At 31.2% G+C, this 25,630-nt stretch overlaps 1 protein-coding gene across 6 annotated transcripts in view; it reads left to right on the forward strand.

Moving 5' to 3' along the window:
• Window positions 1-25,630, forward strand: part of LOC126760678 (platelet binding protein GspB) — a 470,397-nt gene that overhangs the window by 11,889 nt on the left and 432,878 nt on the right. The window contains exons 1-2 of one of the 6 annotated variants that reach the window (XM_050476504.1): window positions 4,658-5,469; window positions 20,388-22,240. The gene's annotated coding sequence lies outside the window, so the exon portion shown is untranslated. The other 5 variants (XM_050476510.1, XM_050476506.1, XM_050476507.1 and 2 more) reach the window with 5 other exon arrangements.

A 25,630-nucleotide genomic window follows, 5' to 3' on the forward strand; every position in this document is an offset into this window, starting at 1 on the left:
TTTATGCCAAATTACAGTTCTGGATCTTAATATAGTGCTTAGTTATGGCACTTTATATGTTTTCGGTTAATGGCGATTTGAGGGCGTGGTAGTGGTCCGATTACGTTCATCTACGAAGTCGTTCTTCCTTTTTTGTGAAGGAACTTATATATCAAGTTTCATTACGATATCTCATTTACTTAAGTTAGAGCTTGCACAGTCGGACGGACGAACAGACGGGCAGTCACTCGAATTTCTACTCCGCTTGTCAACCTGATCATTTATTATATATGTACATATATGTATATACCCTACATCTAAATATTTAATATTGGCTTGAATCTGAAACCACAATCGACCAGGTTGCCCTCCGTGGCCACGTCTAGGCTAACCTTATTGGCTTAAAAACTATTCTTAGCGAAGAATTTCAAAGTTTTAACTTAGCGTATCATATTTCCGAAATATTTTATGCTTTCTGTTAATATACAATGTATATGCTTACACACGAGTTTACCAACGACTGGTTTAACAGAAATAAATCTTTATCGGTCGCATGGTTGCGTTTATTTGAGTTGTTGTAATCTATTTTGTTCTATGTTTGTCGCGGTTGAAGTTTGCCAACGGATCATCTTCACACAAAAAGAAATAAGAAATAGAAAAAATCACACTCGAACAATTGCGGCGTACACACATACACACGCAGATAAGCGGCGTTCGCAAAACTCACTGAGAAGACTCTTCAAACTAAACAGCGCCAGCCGACAAAAAAAGTTCGCCACAAGTGTGTGAGCAAAAATTCGCAAACCCCACAGAGTTCGATTCAATTCTGGCATAGAATAAATGAAAGAAAGAGAATTGGCAAAAAATTCGCAAATTTGCAAAGAGTCACGACGCCGCCAACGCCGCTGATGTCATACGCAGCCGAAGTGGGGAGCCAAAGAGCGGGCGAACACGTTGGCGCGAACGAGTACGCAAGATAAGAGGACCACGCTGTGTGTGGTTGCGAGTGTGTGTTGGTGAGTTTGCGAATATACATGTAGAATGTTGAGTGCGCTGGTAGCGCAACATGTTGCTTGGCACAAAAATGTTGCGGCGCTGTTTTTGCAGTGTTGCTGATGTGAAATTGCGAAAATTGAGCGTTGAGCGGTTGGCGAAAGAGTGTGTCAGGCATGTATTTGTATATTTTGCGAATATTTTGCAAATTTTATTTTAATTTGTGTGTGCGCGTGTGCGTATGAGAAATTATTTTATTTCCACTCGTTTCCATATGAATTGCGTAGAAACGTGTAAAAGCTGAATAAAAATGCTATGAAATGACGGATGATAGAGGAGCGTTAGAGATTTCGACAAGAGTTTAAGTAGTTAGGAGCGCAATTTGCCGGCGGTTTCTTGGTTTTATACAGCTATGACATTGAAGGTTGTAAGGTATACGCGTAGATAGGTCTCTTTTAGAAAGATAACGAGATCACTTTTGGGAAATACAGCCATGTATATATGTATATAAATATGTGTAAGTAATTTGAATTTTGTAGAGAAATGTTTAAAGTTAGCGGCAGAGAAATTGTAGAGATAAAAAAGTAGCGAAAATAGTAAATAAAAGAAAAACAGTGGAAACAGTTGAACGAATGTTGATTGGTCTGATATTTAGTCGAAAGTATTGTTTTTGGAAAATAAAGTCTATGAAAGTATATAAAAAGTAAAATAATTTCATTAAAAATAACACAAAATCATAAATCAAAGAAAGTAATATTAATATTAAAATTAAAAAATAAAGTTGGGTAGAATATGAAATAAAATAAAAAATAAAGTAAAACAAAATAAAAAAAAATTATAATAAAATCAAATAGAATATACATAAATTAAAATAAAAAACGAATTAAAATTAAATTAAAAATTAAAATTAAATTCAACAAAATTAAATTAAATTAAATTGTTAAGTTAAGTTACGTTAAGTTAAGTTAAGTTAAGTTAAGTTAAGTTAAGTTAAGTTAAGTTAAGTTAAGTTAAGTTAAGTTAAGTTAAGTTAAGTTAAGTTAAGTTTAAGTTAAGTTAAGTTAAGTTAAGTTAAGTTATGTTAAGAACAAAACTATATACTCCTTAGCAACTTTGTTGCGAGTATAAAAACGAAATTAAAAATTAAATTAAAATAAGTTAAGTTATGATAAGATAAGTTAAGTTAAGTTATGTAAAGTTAAGATAAGTTAAGTTACGTTAAGTCATAATAAACGAAATTATGAAATAAAATTAAATTGATTTATGTAGGTACTAAATGATGAAATGAGATATTGTAAGACAAAGAACAAATTGTTGCTACAATATCCTACGGTCGAAATCTGGTATTGATCGGATCACATGTCACGAGTAATTAATCCAGCAAATCTGAAAAATGTAGTTCTGAAAAAACGCATTTAAAAGTAACCTGATCGTACTGAGCGGCTATGCTTTAGAAGGTTTATGTCTCAAAAACTATTTGAGATTTCGATTCAAGATTAAAGTATTTTATTTTTAAAGGTACATATAATCTATCAAAATTTAATATTAAAAAAAAATAATAAATAAGAAAAGTAATTAAATTTAATTTTTATTATTATTTAATTTAATTTAATTTATATTAATTATTATTATTAATTAATTGAATTAAATTTAATTGAATAGAAGAAAACTAGATAAAGAATGAATTAAACAAAACTGTTAACAAAAAATTATTTTTTTTTTTGAAAATTTGTAATAAGAACTATTTTTATTTATATATTTAAATGTTACTTTTAATTATTAATGACTGCCAAATTAGTTGACGCTCAACACACTCGAAATACCATAAAAAAACCCAAACTAATATTTGCCAGCAGTCCAAATTAGGTTAAAGAACTTTTCGTTAACATTTCACCTTTTCATTTGCACTAAGAGTGCCGAAAACTATTTTATTCATTGATCTACATAAGCATAAACCCTTCACTTCCCGCAAACGCTACATCAAAATATTCTACGCATTTCAAAGTATGTAATTTAAATGGAGAAATCGCCTACTCCATACATTAGACACTTCCTATACTACGGCTACACAACTGCGTGCGCCCAGCAACATGTTGCCGAGCAGCAGCAGGCCAAAGAGTAACGGCAAAGGCATGAATTTGAGCTAAAATATAATGATAGTAGAATTTTTTAATTATTTTTGTTGCCACTACAGCCTTACAGTACAGTTAAATGCTGTTTGGCGCTCTTACACGCTATTGCAACATGTTGCTGGCAACATTTAAGAGTGTATATTCGCAATGTTTGCTGGTGGGGATACGTTTTGCAACTCGTTACGCCTAAGCAGTGAAAGAGTAAAAGCGTGTTACTCATTTTCGCTCATAGTAGGAGTGAGTTGCGTGTTGCTTGTATGTGTGACTGTTATGTGAACAGGTGGCGGGGGCAGAAGGTGTGTAATGAGCGCCTATTTCTAAGCAAAAGCCACTGACTACTTGATGATTTTTTTAGTTTGCAGGTAGTTGATTGTCTGTGTGTGTGTGTGTGTGTATGTGCGCCCAGTTCTTCTCCTTGCTTTTAAGAGCATATTCCACGAGTATTTGAGCGCCGCTGTAGGCCAACAGGAGTTCAAATTGCAACATACGCTCCGAACCTCTGACGCTGCCAATCTCTGGACGCTTTGTTGCCAACAAGACTCTCTGCCGCCGCGGTTCGCATGCGAATTGTGCGTTGACTGCAAATAGAAATGCCACTGGCAGTGGCAGTGTGTGAAGTGGGCGGGGTGTGGTGCGCCGGTACGTGGCTCGCACTCGTAACCGCACATATGTAAGACCAATAGGAGGTTTAGGAGACTAGTTTGAGTGGAATTGCATTTTCGCACAGAGCGTGACGTGAACAAGTGTGTGCCTCAGAGTCGCGCAGTCTTCCGACAAGGAGCGGGTGGTGACGCAAGGAACACGCGCTGTTCGAGGCGCTGAAACGCACAGTGAGCAAGTGAGTAAATCGTTGATGGTCGTTCGTTGGTGTGTCTGTGTGTGTGTGGGTGTGTGTTCGTGTGCGCTTAGCATTTCAGCTATGAATTAGCTAGAAGAACGCACGCTGAGCGCCAAACAAAATGTTGCTTACAGCCGCGCTGCCTCGCATATGTTACGGCTGTGACCGCGGAAGGGGTAAGGTGGCGCTGTGTAAAATTTGTAAATTTCTAAGTGTTCGAACTCATAACTGTATGTGTGTGTGCATTTTACTGTTTCTCACGACAGTGACACTGGCCGTACGTAACATTTCACGAATTTTTTGGCCGCCTGCTCCTCCGCTGAGTTTGCTGCTGGCGGCAGCGGTTTGATGCTTTGAGTGTTAATGCGTTTTGGCTCCACACACAAAATGTTTGTGGATCGCCACAACTACAACTGCACGCATCAACTACACTACTGACCACTACAACAACAGCAAAAACTCAACGTATCGCATAGAATTTATATAGGAGACTATGACTATGGCAGCAGCGTCCGCGAGCGAGTGAGTTCACTCAAACGGCATTAGCGGCACTTCGCACACACAAAATTTCTAGAAGACGCACACACCGACATATGTTTGCGCCCAGCATTTAGGAGTGTATGTGTGTGTGTGTGTGTGTAGGAAAGTGACTAGAGTCGTGGTGGCAGCACAGCGCTAGGCCAGACACCAGCGCCAGTACCGAATGTGTGTTGGTAGTAGGAGCGGGCCAGTCGATCTGCCAAACAGTCTGCTAGTCATCCCAGCTAGCTAGCGAGTGAGTGCGTCAGCGCCGTTGGACACACAGGGCTACTTAGCCAGCCAGTGAGATAACCTGGCAGTGGGACACTTAGGCTGTCATCAGGCAGCGCTAGCGGAAGGAACCAGCCATAGAAGTAGAAATAGTAGCAGCAGCAGCAGTGGCAGCGTCAGCGACAGCGCCAACAGCAGCCACTCGGGCAGCCACTCGTGCAGTTAGCCAGTTAGCACGCCAACTAAAAAAGCAACAACCAACAACCAAGAGCCACCAAGCAGGCAAGCAGCCAGCCAGGCAGGCAGCAAGTCAGCCAGTCGGGCAGTCGGCAGTCAGCCACCGCATATTCGCACACTCAGCGAACGCAACGCAACACATGCAAAAAGTTACTCGCTTGCAACGAACGAGACGAGACACGCAACGGCTAAGAACGGATCGCATTAGCGGCACTAGCAGCAAATAGCTAACTAACTGACTACAGAAAGACCAGCGGCGGCTGAATGTGTAGAAAAGGCGGAAAGAAATTACTTTTTTTTGTTGGTTTTTTGCCGTACCAGCGAAGTGTGTACTGAACTCTTTTAAGTAATTGAAAATAGAAAAAAATTCCTGAAATGTTGAAAGTTTTCGAAAAAATGAGACTTTTGTAAAAATGCAACGCCAAACGAGTATGCAAAGTGAACTGGAAAAAAGTGTTTCGAGTGCGACGAAGCATTAGCGTAGCGGGAAAGGCAGTAAACGTCGTGCGCATAGCGGAAGTATAGCAGTGAGAAAGTGCGGTAGGTTTGAAAAAATGTCGTGTTGTTTCACCGACGGCAATGCAGCCGAAGTGAATTGTTATTATTTTTTATTAAAATTGAGTGTAATGTGTGAAGGCGTGTCTAGAAAATTGGAAAGTTATAAAAATACTTTGAAACGAAAGCAAGAAAGTAAAAAGAAAAGCCAGTTAATTTCATAAAATAAAAGTTATAAATAAAAAAATTATAAAATTGAAATTTAAATAAAAAAATTGAAAAAAAAATAAAAATAAAATAAAAATTTTAATTAAAAAATAATAATAATTAATAAGTACTTATAAAAATTAATAATTATTAATAAATAAAATAAAAATAATTAATAAATTAATTAAATAAAATTAATAATAATTATTAAATTATACATTTTTGAAATTAAATTGAACTAATAGAAAAAATTATACAAATAAAATCTAAATTACCTTTACATGCAACAAAAATTAAAAAAAACGAGAATAGATAACGTTACTGTATAAAAAAAATTACTTATAAAAACTAAAATTTATTCACTTCCGTAATAAAAGTAAACTAAAATTAATATAAATTAAAATTATATATTTTATTAAAGTTATAATTGAAACAACCATAAATAAAAGTAAATAAAATCTAACTTATACTTAAGTGGAAGAAAAATTTAATTAAACCATCAGTTATTAGTGAAAATATGAGAGAAAAAATGCATACAAGATCGAAAAATATTAGAAGTAAATGGAAAAGTAAATAAACTAATGATATATTATAAAATAATACTAATGATTATAGCAAAACTAATTAATTTTCTTTAACAAACAACAAACAAAGTTTTAAATATATGTATTTTTAAAAATGATTAAGACTGTCAAAAAGCCATTACATTTTTAATTTTTAAACAAAGTATAGTAATATAGTTTACCTAACAAAAAAAATTAAAAAAAAAAATTAATTAAAAAACAATTAAAAAGAAAAATTATAAAAATAAAAAAATATAAAAATTATAAAAAAAGATTAAAAATTTAATAACATTTAAAAAATATAAATTAAATATTAATCTTAATTAAATTAACAACAAAATTAAGAAAAATTAAAAAAAAAAATTAAGAAATATTGCGTCAAAAGAAATTATAAAAAAATTGAAAAAGAAATTATGAAAAAATTATTAAAAAAGTAAAAAGTGCTAAATTTAAGGAAAAATCAAAGCTATAGCCAAGAAAATCCACAAAAGTGATCACAAGTTTAAGTTGAAGTTCCTAATCAGATGTTATAATAATATGAAATCAATATTACGAGTAGTTTTCTGGTTTGCAAATAACATTTAAAAAACTAAAAAAAAAAAACCGGACAAACACTGCTTAAGTCAGTCCTTACAACTTTTTATACTAGTACTTGCACCAAAGGTTATTTTAGCGTTCGCGTGAAAGAATGGGAGTAAATATAAGCTTGAAAAAAAACAAAAAAAAAATTATTACTGAAAAAGTGACTAAAAATATTGAAAAAACAACAAACAATTATTATTAAATAAAGTGACTAAAAATATTGAAATTCTAAGTGCATTTTTGTAAATTTTATTAGCATAATGCTCAACGCTACATTCTTGTGGTTGCGAAATGGACTTTTCAGAAGCATGAAAAGTATGTGCTAAATACGAATTTGCGGAAGATTTATATTCAGAATAAAATATATACTTATATATAGTGAAAATATATATGACTAATTAATTAAAAATGAAATTCAACGACTTTAGTCTAGTTTTTATTGCTAGTTCTTTAAATAAAAAAGGCTAACCAATAATGGGCTTGAGGACTTCCAGTAGCATTTAAGCAAGAAAAGTATGCAAGTGTATTTATATTTTGTGAAAAGAAATTGTGGTAATGCTTTTAAAATATTTAAAAATGTGAGCTGTGTTTAGATATGTACATATTTGTGGATCTTAGAAAAATTGCCTTTGAAATCCGCCTTAAAAGTGACTGCTTCGAAGTGCGTAAAAGATACTCGGTTGAAAAAATATATAATTTTGAAGTATTTTTTTACCTGTGCAAATATAAAATAACATGATTGAAAAGATCATGAAACAAATATTAACTAATTTAAATACATTTATATAACCATAATAAGTGGTGCCAATAAAGAAGAATATGATAATGATAGTTCATCGTGCTTTTCTTCAGGTTGTTCCGAAGTGAAATGTGAAAAAAAAATTAAATCCTCGTTAATTAAATTAAATAAAAATTTCACAAAAAGTACAACTAGACTGTTTTTTTTTATAGTAGGAGAAAGCATCGCCGGAGTTTCGGGACTTTAATCCGCTAAACTTAACACAACCCATCTCATGACTCTCCAATGAGATCACTGGACTAAGTGTTACTTCATGGGATCTAGCTTATTTAAAGTGGTAGTAATGTGAAAAAGGACTAAAAACAAAAAGAAAAAACTTGCTACTCTTGTAAAAGTGATGTTTATATTGTGTTGCTTTAGAAAGAATCTATTTACCATTTTCTAAAGCGAAATGTGTGCGTAAAGGTTTTCAATACCGAAACGAACTAATGTTGTTTGAAATTGTGGGTGAAATATTCTGCAAAAGTTGCTAAGTTACAAAGAAATTATGTTTTGTGATTTGAAATTGAATTCTTCTTGAATCCTAAAGGATGACTATTGCTCATGGACTAGTAATTGAACTCCATCTGGTATCGCAAAGGACCACAACTGGTCTATGCGTGGCTCTTTGGCCTACCAGACTAACCTATCTTAACCTAATATAAATTGAATTTGATTGGACATGGGAACTTTGAAAATTGAAATGAATATTATAATAAATGCAATTATTTAAAAGTGAACTTTACAAAAAAAAAACTTGGTAACTTAAAAACGTTAGTAAATTTTGTACTTAGTGTAATAATAACATGAAAAAATTAACAAAAAAGTTGTATTACGAATAAAATGTCTTAGAAATTAATAATATCAAAAAATATAAAATAATTATAATAACAAAAAAATTTAATTTTTAGAAGTAAAACAAACTGCAAACATAAAAATAGTTGGTAAATCATAATATTTCAATTTTAGCTCGAATTAAACAAACATTTTGCAAACATTTTTTTTTTTTATTTCTCTTCCTGTTCTGCTTAGACACTTTTTTTCGATTTTTGCGGTTCAACGCCAATTACAGCTAATTTTTGTATATTTTGCGACGTAAATTAAATTCTCTGAGAAAAATGTAAGCAGCTTTTTAACAATGTCTTGATATTTATTTATGATCATTGTGGGATTAAAAGTAAAACAAAAATTTTAGAATTTACTTTTAGACAGTTTATGTCGTAAATAATTTATTTTACCAATTAAATTAATTAGTTAAATTAATTTATTTGGCTAATTAACGACATAAAGTGTTTTAAATTTAAAATTAATTAATTAATTAAAAAATAGTAAAACTTAATTAACTCATAAAAATTAACTAATTAATTTACTATTCATTAATTAAATTAATTAATTTTTTTTAATTTTAATTAATTAAATCAATTTGTTTTACTAATTAGCAACATAAAGTGTCTGCAATTAGGTTCTATAATTTTAGTTTTAAATTAAAATTAATTTGAAATAATAAAATAATTTAATTAATTAATTAAATTAAAATTAACTAATTAATATAAAATAAAATTAATTAAATAAATAAACTAATTAAATTAAAATTAAGTGATTAATTTAAACTAAAACAAATAAATAAATTAATAAAATTAAAATTATTTAATTAATTTAATTTTAATTTGAGTAAAATTTGACTAACTAAATCAATTTATTTTACTAATTAACAACATAAAGTATCCAAAATTAAATTCTATAATTTTAATTTTACTAAAAAAAATGTTTTGCAAAAAAATTAAATTAATGAAAACCGACTTTAGCTATTATAAACAAATTGTAGAAGCTTTAAATAAAAAATAATAATATAAAATAAAGTGCTAAAGAATATAAACCATTTTAATAAAAACAAATTAAAACTACTGAAAAAACAATTTACATAAAATTGACTTCAAATAAGCTTAAAATTCAACACAGAGAAAGTAGGTCACTTAAAAACTATGCTTTTCTCCACTAGAAATGATTTTAATTTTCAACATAACCAACAAATTTGGGCAATATTTCAAATGCGCCGCATAACTCGCGCCGCTGGAAATAACAAACATGCCAACAAATAAGACTACAAAAACAACAAACGCGCACTGCCACTAAATGAATATGCCGTGTCTGGAAAAAAATCTTTTATTGTTTGACAATTCCATCAAATGTTAATGGACATTTGGCGCAAAATGCGCCACCATAACAGCTTACAAGCAGCAACAACAGCAACAACAGTAGCGTCAAATGCAACCAGCAACACTAATAAAATCGCAACACTTGTTGGTACAAAAAATTACTACAAAATACTACGCCAACAACAACATAGCGCTGCAGATCCGCCACAAAACGCACAACAACGCCGAGGCGCGCGTACTCCACGCCAAGCAAGCAGTGTAGAGTAAGGGTTGGGGTTGCTACGCTTTGGTAAGGGTTGCTGGGTCGCTACTCGCTACGCGTGTGAGTGAGGGTGGCGATTGGTGAATTGTTTGCTCCATTTTGCTGTGCGCCTAACAGCAGACGCTGTGCAACGCGCGCGCGCTCGCTTTCACGCAAATCAAGTTTGCAACGCACGCACTCCCTACTTCCTTCCTCCTTTCTTCCAAAAAGGTGAGAAGAGCAAAAAAATGTCCTGCTTTGGGGATAACATTTATGGGGCGACACAATGAGTAACGATTAAGTGAGTGTCCGAACGAAGAATTCTGAGCGTGTGTGTGTGTTTATATGAAGAATGTGCGCGTAATGTGTGCGCGCGTGCAGTGGACGTGTGGTTGTTGCGTGTGAGGATGGCTAAAACGAAAGGAAAAACATAAAAATGACCAAACGGCCCAATTGACGACAACACAGCCGAGTGGTCGCTAGGTGGTGAGCGTGAAAAAAAAGCGCGAAAGAAAACTTTTGGTCATCGCTGCAGTGGGCCGATGAAGATTCGTCTATCAATTCGGCTGCGCGCTCACTCGCTCGCTCGCATGTCCATGGTCGCGCGCGTGTTCGGTTCTATGTACATACTATATGCGGAGAAGAGTATTGCAAGCAGGCAGGTTTGATGTGGTTTGTTTGGCTTGGGATGGATGGTTAGATGGACAACTGACAGACCAATATGTTGTTGACATGAGATACACTGTGTGTGTGCTGTTGTTGTTGTGTTTGTTAGGCAGTAATGACCAACACATAACACTTTTCTATCGCTTTTATGCGCGCGCTTGCATTACTTGTGAGTGTGTGTGTGTGTGTGTGTGTGCGGTTTTGCACGCTGCATACATTCACTCACTCACTCACCTCGCGCTCGCTCGCACACTCAGTGTAACGTCAGCGCGCAGTCAACGTCGCGCGCCGCATAGCGCATCACAGCGCCCTAGCCGCAGCGCTTACTATTATCATATTCTATTCTATTCGGTGTTAGGCGCAATGATTGTGTCTGTTGGTCACAGTGACAGTGGCGAGTGCAGAACCTTGGTGCACGTAGTCGCAAACGCACGCTACTGGCGCACCAACACGGACGTACGACGCGGATGAATTGCAACGTAAAGCGAGTCGAAAACGCAGCTGCGTCATCAGTGTAAGCAATATTTTCTACTTTTCGCCAACGTAACATAAACTGTTATGCGCGCAACATTCATTTGCAGCGCTGCCGCGCACTGACGCACGTTCGAGCCGTGACACACACGGCTGCAACGCGTCACACCGTCAAAAGCTCGATGAAACGTTTTTGCCTAAAATTCGTTTTCTTCTCATTCTTGCCAATTTGGCGACTTTCTTTCTAGCGTTTGTCGTGTGACGCGACGCAGCCGTTGTTGTTGCTCATGCTATTTGGTTGTTGGTTGATGTTCTGTTGCTGTGACTGATTGTTGCTGTTGCTGGTTTCGCGCCGATGCAGCTCCAACAGCCCTACGCTGGCAGCAGCAGCAGCCGCCACCGCCGCCTAGAGTCGCCACTCGCAAACACGTCGTCATTCGAAACAATTTGCAGCCACATTCGCAATCACAATCGCATTGGTGTCGGTGTCGGGCGGTGTTTTGCTGTTCTCGCTGGCGGAAATGCAATCAACGAAGACGCGTCTGCTTAACAGATTTACGAGTTTTACGAATCTTACGAATTTCGCCATAAATCTAATGTTGCGCCTTCTGCGTTAATTGCTTGAATATTATTTTTTGGTTTTTAGTGAACTGAATTGTTGGCAAACGATTTCTTTTGGTTTCGAAGCGATTTAAAATTTTTCGCCACTTGTCGTTGCGGCGCGTGAAATTGTGGGTGCGCGTTGCTGTGTTTGTTGTTTGGTGTGTTTAATCTTTGTTAAAATAAACTAAAACGAATTGTATTTTAAAGAAAATTGTTGGGAAAAATCATTGTGAAGAAAACATAAATTTGAAAGTGATTTTTTAAGCAAAAGCACAGTTGGCATTAATGCCGGGCACAAAGTGGGCACTGATAATTGTTGTGTGTTCTGGCAATGTAATCATTATATTTGTTTATTTTTTTTTGGTGTTTTTTGTTTTGATTCAATGAAGTAGAACTTATAATAACAATGAAAAACTAAAACAAAATTTATAAAAACAAAAAAAATATTAAAGAAAAATTATATAAAGCAAACAAATAAAAAATGAAAAGCAACAAATATGCATTATAAACTTCTATAAATTTCATTAAAAAACATATAGTATTAAAGAAAGCAATAAAAATAACAAATTATATAAAATGAAAAATATATTTAAAAATGCTTATAGTTTACAAAAATCTATGCCATATAGGCGCTGTAGTGGAAAATTAATTACAAAACTCTATTAAATAATAAAAAATGAAAATAAAATTTAAGCAACATGCAAAATTAACGTAAAATAGATTCTTATTAACGCTTTCAAAACAAGCTGCCGATAATTTTGATTTTGTCAACTGTTCCGAAATTAGTGGACAATAATTAAATTTGACCACCATGGAACCTAAAATCATTTTGAATATTTCCCATCAACATAAAATATTATTACATTATTTATAGACATTTTTAAAATTGTAAATTAATAAATTTGGTAAAAAAACTTAATAGAAAATACTAAAAATAATAAAAAAAATAATATATACATATATAATAAGCTTCAAAATTGAAGAAACTGCTCTCATTCTTATGCTTATTTAAAGATGGTTCTCTTTAAGACGAATATAAAAAACTAAATAAATTAATAATAAACATAATATATTAAAAAATATAAATAACTTAACAATAAATGCAATAAAATTAAAATAATTAAACATAGAAAAATAATTCAAGATAAAAATTTTAAAATTAAATATATATAAAAAAATTAATAAAAAAATTTATGACATATTTTTATTATTTCTATTATTGCTTTGTTTAAAATTTTCTATAACCAAGACAAACATAAAATAAATTGCAGTTAAAAATACAATAATTATAACAAAAATATAAGAAATAAAGATGCTAAATTAACAAATTCATAATAAATGGTATACAAATGCATTTATATACGAAAATTTTGTTTTAATAGCGTCAAAAAAAAATCCAAAAAACAGTAAGAAATAATGTAAATTAAAGTTTTGAAATTTTATGAAATCTATGTAATTTTAATTAAATTTATTTTAGACTGAGTTTAAATAAATTAAAAAGTAATGCAAAAAAATTAAAAAAAAATCGAAATTAATTAAAAAAAAATTACAAAAATGTATATAAAAATTGAAAATATTCAACAAAAATGTAAATAAAAAAATGGAAAAAAATTGAAAATATTTAATAAAAATTAATAATTAAAAAAAAATTTACAAAATGTATAATAAAAATTGAAAATATTCAACAAAAATTTATTTGAAAAATTAAAAAAAAATAAAAATTAAAAAAAAAAATTAATATTTTAAAATAATTTAATTAAAAAAATTAAACAATCTAAATAAAAATTAATAAAAAAAAATTTAATATTTAATAAAAAAAAGTCATTTCAAATAATTAATAATCAATAATAAAAAATATGATTTATGTACTAAAACAGTTTCTAAATATTATTGCAATATTTTTGTAAAAGAAGTATTAATCACTGCTAACTCGTAGCAATTGTTACATCTTAATGATGAGTCAAATTTTGGCGAAAGCTCTTAACAAATGAAAACTACCAACAAAAATAAAGTCTAAAATCGCCAAAAACAAAAAAAAAATTTTCAGTGAACTGACTTTAAAAGCAATAACAATAAACTAGTGAAGAAATAATAAAGAAACACAGTGCCTACAATACCAAAAACTATTTTTTTTTCATGAAAGAGTGATTTCAAACTTAAATATAGAATAGAAAGCAAAAAAAAAAATATAATAAATTGATAATATACATTAAAACAATTAAATAAACAAATATATAAAGAGAAATGTTAAGCTGTTGAAAAAGCAAACAATAAATAATTAAAAAAATATTAAATAAGAATGTACTTTAAAACGACAAAACCAGAATCAAAAGCAAAAAAAATATAACAAATTGATAAAAAAAATTAAAATAATAAATAGTTAAATAAAAAATTAAAAATATTAAGTTGATACTAAAAGTCAATTAAAAATAATGTAAAAAATTTTTTTAATAACAATATATTTAAAAGGACTTTTTAATTAACTATACTATACTATATATAATGTGTATTAAAATGCAATTAAATTGAATTAAATTTTTGGTGCAACATATTTTATGTATTCGACAAAAGCCAGGAATACCAAATAAATTGAATTGGAAATCTTTTTTTTTTCATTGCAATACTTCTTTTAAATATTTTTTTTAACTGCCTTTCAGGTTTTAGCATCTACTTTATTAATTAAGAGCTATATTACCGTTAGTGGTGAAAGCAAACAAAAATATTTGTTAAATGAACTTTTCAAAAATATACGTGCAATATTTTTAAAATTCAAGTTCATTTTGTATGCCGATTATATAGTTAGAAAAATAAAAATATTTTTTATTTTTTAAATGATATTTTGAATATTTATTAAAAATATAAATTAATAAAAAATTAAAACAAAATTTAATTTTAAAAATCATTTAAAAAATTAAAAATATGTTTAATAAATATTTAATATAAATTAATAAAAAATTAAAAAAAATTTAATTTACAAAATTCAAAATATTTAATACAAAAAATAAAGGCTAATTAATAAAAAAAATTACAAATATATAACTAAAAAATGTATATTAAAAAATTGAAAATATTTGATAAAAAATTATTATTAAAATTAACGAATAAAAATTGAAAATAATTAATACAAAAATTTAATTGAAGTAAAAGTACTGAATTATGCAAAGAAACAAAACTTAATTTTATTAAAAAAATTCAAAAACTTTGATTAAAAAAATTTTAAATATGTAATAAAAAATTATTAAAAAATAATAAGTAAAAATATTTAATTAAAAAAGTTTAAAATATGTAATAAAAAATTATTAAAAAATAATAAATAAAAAAATTTAATTAAAAAAGTTTAAAATATGTAATAAAAATTATTAAAAAAATAATAAGTAAAAGAATTGAATTAAAAAAATTTAAATATATCATAAAAACTATTAAAAAAAATTAATAATAAAATTTTTGATGTGTTTAATGAGAAAATCGTTTTTCATAAACTAATATTTCAAATATCTTCAAAATTGTGGCTAAATTATAAGCGGCACCCAATGTTTTTCAGTCAGTGTAGTGAATTCTTATCCTTTAAGGAAGAGTTAGTTTTGTAGTGCAAATCTACTTTTAAAATTTAATTAAAAAAAAAAAAATATAAAAATATTTAACTAAAATAAAAATATGTAATTATAAAAATAAACAATATTTAATTTCTTATCTTAGTTATGTATTGTTAACTTTTTGATTACTTAATTTCAAGTTTCAGACACAACACTTGTAGCGCCTTGAACTTAGTAAATCAGTGTTGAAAAAATTTTTTCAAAGAGTAAATAAAAATATATATGTACATATGTTTTGGGCTCTAAGATGTGCATAAAAACTAAATATATGCCAAATGTGAAATAAAAAAAAATTAAGCTAAAACAGTGCAGTACTAATCTACATGTATGTATGTATAAAAAATAAAGCTGTTTCTAGCACTATTATAAGCAGTACTATTTTTAAAAATATTTTTTTTTCAATATTTCTTTATTTATTGAATCTATTTTTTGTTTTAAAAGCCTAACAATAAGTTATAAAATCTTAAATCTATTTAAAAACTAGACAAGCTCTAGCAAGTGATTGAGCTGTTTTGGTGATACGCAAAAAGTATGTGTTTATGATTATGTTGATTAATTTGGTTGGTCCAAATTTGTTGTTTTTGTTTATATTTTAGAAAATTTTAGCATTTTTGATTTTTTGAACTTTTAAAAAATATTTCTTTGACTTCAGATTTTAAAAAACAATGTTGAAATTTTTTGAAAATGTTCATATGTATTTTTTATTTTCTGGACATTTTTTAAACAAATTTTTGATTTTAAAATTTAAAAAAAAATTCGATATTTTCACGTCACCAAATATATGCGTTGCGCCAAGTCGACACCTGTACGCAACTACAATTAGTCTCAAATAATTCCAAAATCAAACCGCTCGGTAGCTTCTAAATATATTTCTCTTAATTTAATACTTTTTTTAATCAAAAATTTTCCACATTTCAAACTATTTTCCAAAACTCATCAACACAATTCACGAAATTCACATCAATCAAGCAGACGTACATGTGACATTTGCAGCCAAAAACAACAAAAGCAAAAGCCAAGAGCGCCAAAGCAGCTGATTACCACCGCCTACCCATTGCACTTGTGCCACCAAACAGCACCAACACCTTCACAAAGCACAGTGCTCAATTGCCATCGCGCCCTTCACACAACACACACTACAGTAACAAAAGCAACAACACACGATTTGCGTTAGTCACAAAAAGCGCACAAAAGAAATTACTAAAATGCAAAAACAAAAACTAAAATAAAATAAGAGCAAAAAGGCAAAATGCTATGCAACAACGTGTTGCAAGGGCAATGCGACGCAACAGTGAATGTTGCATGCAGCGCTGACGCTGCTGCTGGTGCTGTTGCATGTACACTGCCAAGAGCTGCCAATTTGCGAAACGCGTTGCTCTTAGCCAACTTAACAGCAAAGAAAGGCGCGCTGCGCTCTCTTCGTTGGCTGCCAACAGGGGACGCTCTTTTGCAACACAAAAGAGCTAAAGCCTTGTTGCAAGTAGGACGCACATGCACGAGACTAGTTGCAGCCATTAAAATACAAGCTGCTTGGTTGTTGAGTGACTTGCCGCTGTGTTGTTGGCTTGAGTGCGTTGTGTTGAACGTGCAACCTGCCTCGCCGTGTCGCCACCGGCCCCCTCCAAATAGGCCACACATTGCATTTGTTGTTGTTGCAGTGTGTTGGCTTTTGCTCAAGTGTCGTGTGTTCGCTGTTGTGGCGTTGACTGTTGTTGCTGGTGTTGTTGGTTCGAAGGGTTTTGTGTTGCGGATGGACGACGGCGTGCGGCGACGCGTCGCGACGCGATGCGACTGCCACCGGCTCTGACAGAGATTTTGCACGCGATGCCACTGCAGTTCTTGCAGATACCTTCGTACGTTTGTTTGGCTTGCACCGGCGAAAAAATTTTGTTGCGCGCGTGTGTTGTTGTTCTCATTCGCCGGACAAGTGCAGTACACAACACATACACAACAACAAAACAAAAAGTTATACAAATAAAAAATACAAAAAAATATTAAAAAATAAATATATTTATCATAAAAAATATTTTTTGAGTTGAAAAATAGTAATTAATAAAATGAAAACTCATCAAAAGGCATGGAAAAGGTGAATAAGTTGCATTTCGCCATTAACCGTTAAATGTGCGATTTTCAGCCGCGCTGTGTAGTGTTTCGTGCACATTCCCCAAATACTCGTACACTTTAATTGCGTTCAAGTGAATTTTGTAAAATTAGTAAAAGAATTGAGAAAATGTTTTTAACACCCGCTTCTTCCATTAAATGCATGCAAAAACAGTGCGCTCCGCTTCGCTTGCTCATACCGCCGCTGAAACAGCACTCGCTGGCTGCCGCACGCAAGCAGTGTTGCGCCGCGAAAAGCCGGTAAAATGTAACTGAATTGGCAAATTGTGAAAAAATTGCTGTTTGAAAAACAGAAATTTGTTGAAAGTACGTTGTGTTGGAGTTTTGTATAATTTTTTTATGTTTTTGTTTTTATGCGTAGTGAGTTTTTAGGCGCTGGTGCAGTTTTTTGGTAGATTTTTTTTACAAATAAGTGCGTTGGGAGTTTGTTGTGTGTTTCTGAGGGTTAAAATTTGTTCATTGGCAGCTTTTAAATATAACTCAAAACATTTTAAAAATTATTAAAAAAAAATTGAAAAATAAAAATTTGAAAAAAAAAAAAATTTTTAATTTGTTTGTAAACAAAATAAATAAAATAAAATAAAAACCAATAATTATTAAAAAATTGGATAAAATTTTTGAAATGAAAAAAAAATTTGGTGCTCATATAGGGAAATGCTCTTAAATTAAAAAAAAAAAATTGTGGCAAACATATTTTGTAGAAAAAAATATTAAAAAGTTGCATAAGTTTTCAGTTTTATTAAATTTTTTGGTGTTCACATGTTGAAAAGCTGTTCAATTTCCCTTTGTTTTGCTCGAAATTCTATTAGTTTCATATTTCTCGTGTCGCTTATGCTTTTTCCAAATTTAATGGTTTTGTTGTACATTTTTGTTATTGTAGATTTGACAAAAAAGTTAAAATTAGTAAGTAAAATGTTTGTGACGAAGCAGCTAATTATTTAATTTATTATAATTATTTATGTGTCGGTAGTAACTATATTTGGTATTTCAAATATAAACTAAAATTTTTTATTTCAAAATAAATTTTTTTTTAAATACCAAAAATTGTGGTGATTTAATTTTTTATGTGTGTGATGAGAAAATATTTACTTAAAATATAAAAAAAAATTCAAATATTTTAAAAATTATGGCTACAGTGTTAGAGGCTCCCACATATTAAGTCAGTGCAGTGAATTCGAACTTTGTTTTTGAACAAAAATCTGTTTTAAAAATCAAAATTTATTGTCTGTTTGAAGAAGTGTTCGATTGGTAGTGCATTTGAACTGAAATATACGTTTAAAATTAAGATATGAGAAGTTGGAAAAATCGAATTCGAAATTTTTTCGAAAGTTTTTTTAAGACTGTGAGCTGAAAAACATGTGATTAATTAAATAATGTGAGAATGTTGAGAGATTGTGTATATAAAAATTGAATTTGTCTCTAAATCTCGTAATTAAAACCTTTATTTTATTTTCCTGCATTGGTTCAATTTCAACAGAAACATTAATTTTTTTTATCTGAAAAATATTTTTTTCTGGAAAGATTTATATGAATTTCTACAGAAAAAAGTCTTCTTTTAGTGACTTAAATTCAAGTGCTATTTAAAAGAAAAAAATTAATTAATAATTTTTGAAATCATAATTTTTGTAACAATCCGAAATTTTTTTTAACTATAATTTTTAAAACCATTCCGAAATCTTTTTGGAAACCATCATTTGGACACCAGTCCGAAACCTTTTTTAAACCATAAGTTTTGTTATCATTTCGAAACTACAATTTTTGGTTCAAAACTGTTAGGTATCAGAGAATATTTTATATTTTTTAAAGCACCAGTGAGTCAAATGAAATTTTTTAATATAAATAAATAGTTAGACCGGTAATATCGACTTCTCCGTTATTACTTATTCGTCAAATCGATTTTCAGAATAACAAGAACGGGGTTTCATTAAGTTTCTAGTGCAAAAGTTTTAAAATATATTTTTTTCGAATTTTGTATATTTTATAGAAAAATTCAGAACAGTGAAAATACTAAATAAATAAAATCTCAAAAAATTGAATTTTTTTAAATTAATTTTTCAACATAAAAGTTCAGTAATTTTTAAAATCCATGGAATTATGTGTATATCGTCTGCTGAAATGCCAAACAACGTATGATCAAAAAAGTCAAATTGAGTTTTTTATTGCTTACGATTCACTATATCATACGGTGATGCAATATAGTAAAATTTCAAGCTTCCGCTCAGGGATATAACCAATATATAACTAATATGTAACCTATATATAACCATTTTATAACCAAATCCCAAATTTTGTTGTAATATGATTATATCGTTTTTCCTTCGCCTGTAAACTTGTGCAAAGTGGTGTTAAGTTTTTACTAGTTTAGTGATCTGATATAACCAATATATAACCATTTTTAAGGTATAATTAAGTAAACTTATGAGTTAATAATGACTGCCAATATGATTAAGTGTGTAAAAAAAGGTCTATTTTGCATTTTAAAAAAGACCTATAATTTTACTAGTTTAGTGATTAATAGGTTTTTAAGGTAGAATTATGCTTAGAGTTAATAATGACTGCCGAAGTGTGTAAAAAAAGAGGTCTAAAAAGATTTGGGACGAAGTTTTCAGATATTAAATAGAAATCAGGAGTGAAGAATTTTAATTTTTTGTATGAAAATATAAAGGAAATAATAATTTTGGTGCTTTTGATATAAATATACATACATACAAGTGCATATCTAGACTGAGTACCGCTTCAAACTGTATTTTTTAATATTCTTGTTTTTATTAAAAAAAAAATATTTTAAAAATTATTAAAATGGCTTTCAATGTTTATATTGAGCATTACAACAAGTCAAAAATTATTATTTTTTAAGCACTTAGGCACAACATGCATTTATTGCACATTTCACTCGAAAAAAATTAAAAAACATTTCAAAAAAAAATTTAAAAACTTCAAAAACTCCACTACTCGTACTAATTTCAGTTCTCTCTCTTGCAGATCAATATCAATTTACTAACAACAAAATAAGAATATGCGGCATGAGCACACAAAACGTCATTACAACTAACTAAAAATTGCGAAAAAAAAATTATTTTAAATAAACTGAGCAAGAAGCGGCTAAAAAGCTAACATTGTATAAAAAAAATCGTCACAAAAAGTTATGTGCATAAAAAGTGGAAATTAAGCAGAAATTGAAAAAAAAAATTAAGAAAAAAATCGAAAAAATCGTGCATGTATTAACTCTAAAACTGTTTCGGTGAACCAAAAAAGCTAAAAATTACTTGAAAAAATAAATACATATGTATTTACGAAATTGTGAAATTTCAGAAAACTGCAAAAAATTAAAGTGTACCAAAAAAATAGAACAGTTTTGGCAAAATTCTTGCAAAAAATCGGTGAAAAAAATTTAAGTGCTGAGAAAAAAGCGAAAAAAAATCACAAAAATATTGCACTGCTGTTGAAATACGCCACGAGTAGCAGCAGACAGAGGCAAAACGCTAGCAAAGGACAAAAGAAAAAAAACAACAAAACGAAACAAGCGGCTAATTAATAAAATGGTAATCTTCTAGAAGCTCGGATTTGACGACAACAGCGCGTAGACTTCGCTGATCGATTGTGAGTTGTGATTGGTTGGAAAATAATTTACGTTGAAAGCAAAAAATTTACAAGTCGCTGCTTTTTTCATAATTCTGCAAAAAAAAACGCTGTGAAAAAACAACAAAAACACACACACATACGAAGAAACGCGAACGAAAGCACATAGTTGAGAGACCAAAAACAGTTGCTGCTGTACATATGTATTGCTGTGCATGAAACACAAAAAATAAATTACAACAAATTACAAAAAAAATTTTACAATAAATTACAACAACAAATAATTTTAAAATACTAAAAAACGTTTTTGTTGGCAAAAAAATTGATTAAACTTTTGCAAAAATACGTTGTGCTTAAAAACATACACACACACGCCTACAACAACAACAAAAATAGACTTTTACCAAAAAAAGTAAATTATTTACACTTGTTTACTGCCGAAAAACTGCAACTTTGACACGTCGAAACACCGGAAAAAATTGTAAAACATTTACTTGGTTTTTATTTCGGCAAAAAAAGTGAATTTACACAACAACAAAAACAAGTGCAACCAAAATTGACATTAACGCGCTTCACCTGCTCCCAACGCGAAGAAAGTCGCAATAAGCAACAAATCGAGGAAAACAGCGCAATTCAAAAGTCGTATGTTTGTTTTTGTTATTGTTGTTGCTACACATATGCTTTAACAAGTGAAAGAAGTGCAATTTATTGCCGCTGAGTTGCCACCAAAATTCGTTTTGATTTAACTTTTACCAAACGCAGCGCACGCCTCCAACATTTGTGTTTACGCCATTAGAAATGCCAGCCAAATTTTACAACAACAAAAGTGTGAAAAATTACAAAAATCCAGAAAAGTAAATAAATTTCAATTTGCAGTGCATACATTTGCGAAAGTAAAAACATTAAATCTGTTTCGAGTTATAACTTATTTCCAAATTAGCTAACTGTTTTTCGGTATACGCTTGCAGGCATGCACATGTGTGTATATGTGTGTGTGTGACGCGTGTGACAAAGTTACGTCCCGTTTAATTTTACAAATGGATTACATCTGCGATTCACAAACTGGATGGTATACAGCAGCTTTAGTAGCCGACAGTGGCATTATAGCAACAACAACCACAATAAAAGCAACAACAGTGAAAGCAATTAAAATAATAAACACAGCTGATACTACGAGCGCCATAAAGAGATTCAACAGCAGTTTGGCAGGAAACGTGCACATATTGAATTGCTTTTAAACATTTCTGCTTTATGTGGTGAGTGTTGCAATTAATTTTTAACAAATAATAATTTTTTTTTACCCGTAATTTTTTATATTTTTTTTCACATAATTTTTTTAATAATCGTTTACATAATTTTCTTAATATTATGGTCATCCTGTTTGACTTTGCCAGCGGAACTTGTGTGTTTTATATAAAACAAATAAATATCTTACAGAGCACATAATATATAAAAATCATAGATAGATAGAAAATAATACCACCTATGGTCTATTATGCCCTCTTCTTTATCACATATGATCACAAAGGTCTAGCACACTGAGTAATTCCTGGAGCTTGCTCGCCGCGACAGAAGTGATGTGATCCTTATCCACGTAGTTGGTATTTAGGGCCAAAAGCCTGCTTCTCAAATTACTGGGAAATTTAGAATCAGTTATTCCAGCCCTATATTCCTGGAATGCTGCCACAGAGCGGGCACCCAGGCCAGTTGAACCCGTTTGCAAACTGATAGGAGGCCTTCTTATACGCTCCACCACTAATAACGTTTTGATCTCATAAGCTGAGATCGCTTTTAGTGCCGCTTGACTATCGCTGAGTATAGTGATACGCTGGTAGCGATAGTTGCGCTGGAGATTGATTTTTGCACACTGGCTTATAGCAAAGACTTCTACTTGAAAGATGCTCGGAAAACTTCCCATTAATATGCGGTCCCGCAATGTCTGCTCCAATGCCTTCCACTGGTTTCAAAGTACCACTGGATAGCGCTGCCGTTGAGTAGTAGTTCGAGCGTGGAATCACTCCACTTAGCCTTACTGCCGAGAGTAACTAGTAACTTTAAACTTCTTTGTAAAGTTTATCCTCTTCGTAACGCCGTCCCATGGAAGAAGGGCCAGTGCCAAAACCCTGCGCTGCCATGAGCATGGATTGTTTCGCTGCTTATTTGATCACTATATGCAGCGGTGTGAGCTCCAGTATAACTTCAAGTGCGCGGTTAGTTGGGTTGAGTGTAATGTGAGGTCTAGGGATTTGACCGCTTTAGACACCTCCAACTCTCTGCCACCAAGTGTTAATGGCCTTAAGCCCGGAAGAGATCTTAGCTATGTAAAAGGAGCGACGATTGGTTTTGACGGGGTTGATTTGATAAAAATAATAAGTTCACACACTCTTTCAAAGTCAAATTGGTAAACGTCGGTACGTCATACGTTAAAAATTACATTAACTTCTTATTGTCTTACGTCTGTCTGTCGTTTCCATATGTATTCAAATGAAGTAAAGTCGAAGATTTTATAAGTAAATGACGGATTAACATCTTCCAGAGATTATGACAAGCATCCATTCAGTTAGATAAACGGTTTCGCAAACTTAGCATGCCTTTAGGTAGATTAAAGATTATTGATTCACTTTTGAATAACAACGAACTTATTTAATTTCGAGAAAACTTCCGATATTCGCATCCAAAATCAAGTTTTATAGCGACTCTGAAGAATTTTAGTACTTCAGTACATGACTCATGCTTTTATATAGTCACTCTTAATTTTGCCAGAGGAACTTCATTATCTTAAAATCATAAAACTTCAATGTCTTAAAACAGTTTTGGCTTCTAAAGCTGAGTACATTCAAAATATACTTCACGCAAAATGAACTTTCAGAATACCGTCGGTATTGAAAAAGTGCTTGAAAACTAGAAGACACTTAATACATCTCAACCTTCTTTAAAGCTTCCGAAACAGAAAATACTCTTTGACGTAATATATATACACATATTTAAATCTACATAAACTTGTAAATGCAAGGCTCAAGAAGTTCTGCTAATAATGGACCAATACTTCTTCTATATTGGTGTCGACACCACTTACGCTCCTCTTCTGCTTCCTTCGGCGGGTACTGCGTACAATACTCTAAGAGCTGGAGTGTTTTCAACCATTCGGACGTCATGACCTAGCCAGCGTAGCCGTCGTATCTTAAAGGATTACTACTCCATAAAATACAGCCTGAAAGTTTGATATTCATTCCTTATTAGTATATTAAAGATTTTCTTGATCATCACGCTTTGTAAAAAAATTATTCGTTTAATCAGATATCGAGAGCTAACTAGTTGGCACACCGGGATTTTTTTTATTTGTGCCATTTTTTTGATCTTGCTTCTAGAATTTCGTTTTAGACATGTGATTTCTGAAAGTTGTCATCCGTTCTCATATCATCTCTCGCCGATACTAGCCTTGAACTCAATAACAGAGCGTTCAGGGTTGGTCAAGGAGTGCCTAACCTCTTTACCAATAGCACGAGTTCTTATTTTCTATGTCTTAACAAGGACTACTTATAATAGTGCACCTGCGGCCTCTTTAGATCAGCCATCTAACCTAACCATCTCTTCTCATTTTCCCAAATAATTGTTATTCCAATTTAGGATTTTTTTTCTTTTGCCCATTAATTGGTTTATTGTTTTCTTAGACGAATTGGGTGCGGATAAAATAACTCCATAGTTTGGCATAACTCAATTAGTTTACGTGAATATAAGTTTTTCAAGTAATTTTCAGCTACTGAACTCAGCTATAATCGCGTAAGCGGTGTCTACGTCAATAAAGAAGAAAGATCTCAGCTGCATACACCATTGCCTAGCATATAACGGCTTTGTTCTGTGCCATTTGATTTTCGGTACAACTAAACCAATCCCAATTATTTTTAATTTCCATCTGCGTATGTATTGAATCACTAGTTTTGGGTTAACTTGAATTTTTTCCGCACCAAGAATTACTCAAAATTTCTCAAGTCATTTTCTTCTTCTTAATACGAGTGCAGTGGTCATCATCGAAAGGGGCTCTCATCCGAGGCTGTTTTGTCCTTTTCATTGACATCCAGACTGTTTTTGATAGCTTTGGCATAACTTTCATTGTGTTATAAGCTTTCTATGCATGGAAGATAGATCATTTTAAGTAAACTCAGAACCTGCCATTCATACTTATGATCTCTTCGTGGAAGTATTTTGGCCAAATTTAGTTAAGCTACGGTATTACATATTAATATTGCTCAGAAAGATGGTCGTCCTGCAATTTTTCCTAGTCCAAGTCAACATTCTTCTACATACTTGTATAAATAGCTCAAGAACGGTTTTAGTGTCATCAACGGCGGTTTCGTTGTATTAGACCAGATTCACATTGAAGAGTTAAATCATAGTTAATAGAAGTAATTAGAATAACATAGTCTACTATCTTGAACTACTAAAATGATGGAACTTAGCAGAGTTAAGAACCATGTAATGGTTTGCAACTATGCTATTTTTAGTTCCAACAGCTGAAGGATAAGATAAGGTAACCATAAAGTGTTTTTAGTAAATGGTAGGAGTTCTCCAATTAAGAGCTTGAAAAGGTTTAGATTAGGTTGGATTTTTTGACAGAAAACACTAATACATTAAAGCTTATGCTAACT

The sequence above is a fragment of the Bactrocera neohumeralis genome, chromosome 5 (assembly GCF_024586455.1).
Source record: "Bactrocera neohumeralis isolate Rockhampton chromosome 5, APGP_CSIRO_Bneo_wtdbg2-racon-allhic-juicebox.fasta_v2, whole genome shotgun sequence".
Lineage (NCBI taxonomy): Eukaryota > Metazoa > Arthropoda > Insecta > Diptera > Tephritidae > Bactrocera > Bactrocera neohumeralis.